This window comes from Pecten maximus, chromosome 13 (genome assembly GCF_902652985.1).
Source record: "Pecten maximus chromosome 13, xPecMax1.1, whole genome shotgun sequence".
NCBI lineage: Eukaryota > Metazoa > Mollusca > Bivalvia > Pectinida > Pectinidae > Pecten > Pecten maximus.
The window spans coordinates 15,700,871-15,705,869 of NC_047027.1; positions in this window are offsets into that span (position 1 = coordinate 15,700,871).

The window sequence follows — 4,999 nt, forward strand, 5'->3', positions numbered from 1 at the left end:
GCTCGTCCAACTTCAGCTTTAAACTCATAAGATTTCCCAACCAACAAATTAGGAGAGTCTCTGAAATTGATAATGTTCCTTTGTCATTTATGTTTCTATCAAAAATATTAAAATGAGATATATTGAAATCTTAAATTCAAGACTCTTTTGAACTATGTGATGGGTTCATAAATAACCTTTGTCGAATGACAAGAGGGTCCGTTTTACATCAGGATTGTGTTGATACCAAGCAATGCTATGTATGGTGATGGGGTCAGGATCCCCCCAGCAATGCTATGTATGGTGATGGGGTCAGGATCCCCCCAGCAATGCTATGTATGGTGATGGGGTCAGGATCCCATCTGTTTCAAGGATATGACCCAGAAACACCCAGTGAATCCCAGGAGTAGAAAACAAATAGCTCAGGGCTTATTTAACAACATGATTATGATTATCTCTTGATGCCCAATAATGCTATATATATATAGGCTTATGTGATCGGGATTTCACCTGTTTAAAAAATATATATATATAAGAGGTCAGGGGAAAGGCCCGATTAAAACAAAATCAATAATTCAACAAAAATGAGTTTTTGACGGATACAAATAAAATGATATATTACTCATCCGTTAGTTTGTAATAGCTATAATGAAAATATTTTTTGGCGATGTAATCTTATCTTATTGGTAAGTATTTCATTGACATAACATTAGACATTGCTATCCTACCGTCATTGCCCTAGTTCTAATATTGAGTATATAATTATATTGCTTTGACTTAAATTAACATTTATATTTTTTCGCTGACCCTTCAAATATACTATCCTGGAAACTTTCCAAACGTCTTAAAAATCAAATATATTTTTTGTTCATAGTATTTCTTTTAGAATTACATCACCCCCCAATGTTACCACCCTCTTGTTTGGCCTTCTGTAGAAAAGTCCATCTATATCTCTAAAAGGCCACTGGAAACAATTTGTCAGCTACACTTTTGACTTTAATGAATTTCGATATTTTACATTATCATTATAAAACTACAATAAAATAGGAAATGGACTTTTATCTCATAATTGCAATACCGTAGTTTTATGCCTATACCCAATAATGAGTAAATGAGCAGAAATGAAAGTATGACGACATAATGCCCAAGGGAAGCAGTATATGTGCCAGGTGATAGACAATGGTATCAAGTTATAAATAAGAATCATTGCTTGAATTTTGTAAATCTTTAATTGACTGTAATGACTACTTATGAGTCAGGGTAAAAGAAAACAAATCCAGGTCAATTCGCATAAAGGTGAGTGTTTATGCATTCTTTAAATAACATTTAAAAGAAATAAAAAACAAAAAACAAAAAAAAACTCACGATACTTTCGGATGATTTTCGGTCAATGGTTCCAAAGGTAAGGTCAGTATGATGTTTGAAGGCAAAGCTAGAATAAAGTGAAAATATACTGAAATGATATCCTAATAATAATCAATTTTATATACTATGATTTGAGATATGAGATGAACATCCATATTTGAACACATTTACATGAATTGAAACATATACAATTTAAAAACTGACCATTGCCCATGTTGCCAGTACAATTAACCATAGGATAAAAATTAAAATATTTTGATGCCTTTCACGTGAGATTATTTTTGGAAAGTTTAGATAATGAAAAATAGTCATTTGGTAACATATTATTAAACAAATTGGTTAATTCTATATCAGAATCTACACAAGCAGTAAAGGAATAGGTAGTCTGAGAGTAATATAAATATATACAGTATAATAAGACATATAAGGTTAAAACAGAAATATGTAGGTATGAAAATAAACAGAGACTTTAATACAAGATAGAACATAATAATATTATGATATAAGATGGTTTAAACAATGTTAGAAAGCAAGACAGCAATAACTGGTTATAGACATGTTACGCATTCTGCTACTCTGTGTAAACACATAATGGTGAATTTGAAACCCTTTTCAGTAAAAATTAAATTTTCAATCTAAATTTTCAAGTGCCCAAAAGATAAAACAGAAGCTTGTTTTTGCTTTATTAAATTTCAAACGAACTTGAACTCTGTTGGATATGTATATAGCTTGTTGTGGACCCTAAAGCAATGTAGTTAGTTAATACAGAAATTATTCTAAATTCTCAGCGCTGCTCATATTAAACATATGTTAGGTTGCACTGCATCAAATTTTACTGTACAATTCAAACGTTTGAAATAAAATACCACCAATGAATTTAAAATCTTTTCAAAACTGACCAAACATATATTTGGGAGCATAAAAATGTCGTTATTAAATAAAAAAAAGATGAGGATGTTGCATTGTACTTTACATAAAGAAGTACAAAATGAAGATTTTTACACAAATTAAAAAGTTCCATTGGAATAATGTTTTACTTATGAAAGCTGTTCTTGATAATATGTTAAATCGATTAAAATGCATTCCTTCTACAAAGTATACGATATTTTTAATCACATTTATCTGTAAGATATGTTTCCCTGCCTAAATCACACAGATCCAGATAAAATTCCTGGCCTACCCTTTACATGCCCCATGTTGACGGTCTGTGAATGGTTTTTCACGACGTGTTGGGAATGGCACGTGTATGCTGCGTAACTGTCCGCTTGAGTAGGTATAAAGTCATATCTATTCGTTGTGACGTAGTTTCCGGCATCATCAGTGGTTGCTGTGGTCGTCGTACCCGATATTATGGTGTTGTTTTTTAACCATCTGACTATAGGTCTTGGATTGCCACCAACGACGGTGCAAAGTATTGACTGTGGTACGTTTTCCGTAACACTTGACCTGAAGTAATCGATACTTGGCAACTCTGTTGGAACTGGAATCAAAGCAATATTAACTTTAATCAATATAATACTACAAAAAAGTGTTATTACAGAAGGATTAAGTGTTTTTCATCTATTAGACAATATATAAAGTCTTCGTACAAAAGATAGACAAAACATATAGAGAAAATTAATGTCTGTTTCAAGGTTTGAATAAGGACGTAAAAGATAAGGTACCGTGATAGTGGAAAATTAGAGGAATGCATAGTTTGTTTCAAAGCTGTAATACAAAGCCTATCGTCGTTACTGTGAAGCGTTTATCTATCAAAATAATTTATATAGCAACATCTAGTTGAATTGTTGGTTCTTGACTGATAAATGAGAATAAACCATGTATATCACGGGTAGTGGGATTTCATTTTCATGAATTACATTCTATCTTCCTAAGTGTAATGGATGAAATTATATCATCCTAAGAGGTCATGAATGACATTCTATATTCCTAAGAGGTCCTTATGAGGAAAACTCCATCTGGGTGTGTAGATATATATGGTATAATGCATTGGTGATTACGACACATTTGCAGACAATTTGTCCGTGTGCAGACATCATTTATTAAAACTGGACACAAGTACCAGACTCAAATACCAGTAAAACCTCTTCAAACATGGAAATAGTTTATATAATTTTTCATATTTACTCTGGAGCTGAAACGAAATTGAATTGCAATGCAAAAATTAAACTAAGGGACCTTAAAGCAAAGCTTCACCAAAACCGAATTCAATTGAGAAAGAGCCAACATCAGAAAACATATCAAATCTATCCAAATGTAAGGCCTTGCCCGCAAATCTATATCATGTCTATCCTTGATTTTGTAATCCAGTTGACTGCCACCAAATGACACGTACATGGTCCTAACATTAACCTCTTCTCTGAAATGGAGTTAAAATGATGATTACAGGATAAACGCGGTGTGTAGTGATAATGTGTGTAGTTCTAAGAAAGTCATATAAAAAGTGTGATGCATAGTTACAGACTGCTAAAGGACATAGATGTAAATACTAGTAGTATACACATGACTATTTCAGTGAGATGATACTATCTTTTCTGTGTTTATTAATATTTTCATTCTAGCCATTATTATTATGCTATCCTGTTATATACATTATATTTTATGTGCTATAATAAAGTCAGGGTTCAGCACATACTATAGTGAACAGTAGGTTGTACATTTTACAGAACCAGACATTTATTGGATTTTCAATACAGAATCACTAATGATGTGATTTGTATATATTTCTTTTGAACTGCTATGGGTAAAGGTGAGCATATTTTCAAGCATGGGTATTCGTGGGAATTCAGACAGCACTAATGATATTTGTTTATAGTGTGTTCATGTAAAAAAAAAAAACACTGTAAGAAAATCTGGAAATTAGAAACAAATTATTGTTATTATGTTCACTGGTATTTTTTCATATAACGTTAAGCTGGATTGTGCTGGGCTGTATCCAAACATATTCTATCAGTAATATATTTCCCCTTTGCATATTAGGTTAATCCTTTCATATTTCATCTTGAAAGTATTACTTTAAATGTAGAAATCACATACAAAATATTAGTCTCAAAAGCTGTTTGCATCACATTAGTATCATCAAATAAAACACATCAATAAAAACATAATATAACGAACATTTGTTTGTTTCTAATCTACCTAAACTATATATAACTCGATATTTTTCATTTTTGTATTATAATCTTCATGGATTCTTTTTTAATTTATATTTGAGATTATTTTTTAGCTATTAATCAATATATAATTAGATATCTTAAAATGCACATTCACATAGAATTGATGCCTTTAGTATTTTTCATTATGTCATACATTTGTTATTTTCTAAATATTTGCTCTTCCCTTTCAGAAATAGTTATTTGATTATTACGCTTCTAATATTTTTCTATTCCACTTCTGCATGGAAATGTCTGAGTACATAAACTAGATCGCTCATACAATCTTTAAAACATCAACTATTACTGAATAAATTTAGAAAGACTCCTTTATCGCGTATAAAATATTATTGTGAATATGTATTTCCCCCCAAACAAAACTAGTACCCAATTGTTCACATTCATCATCGCATTTAACGTGTACATAACTACATTTATATTTTAAATTGAAAACTTTATTGAAAAGTTAACTGAATATTTTAGATATGCATATGTATTCCGTA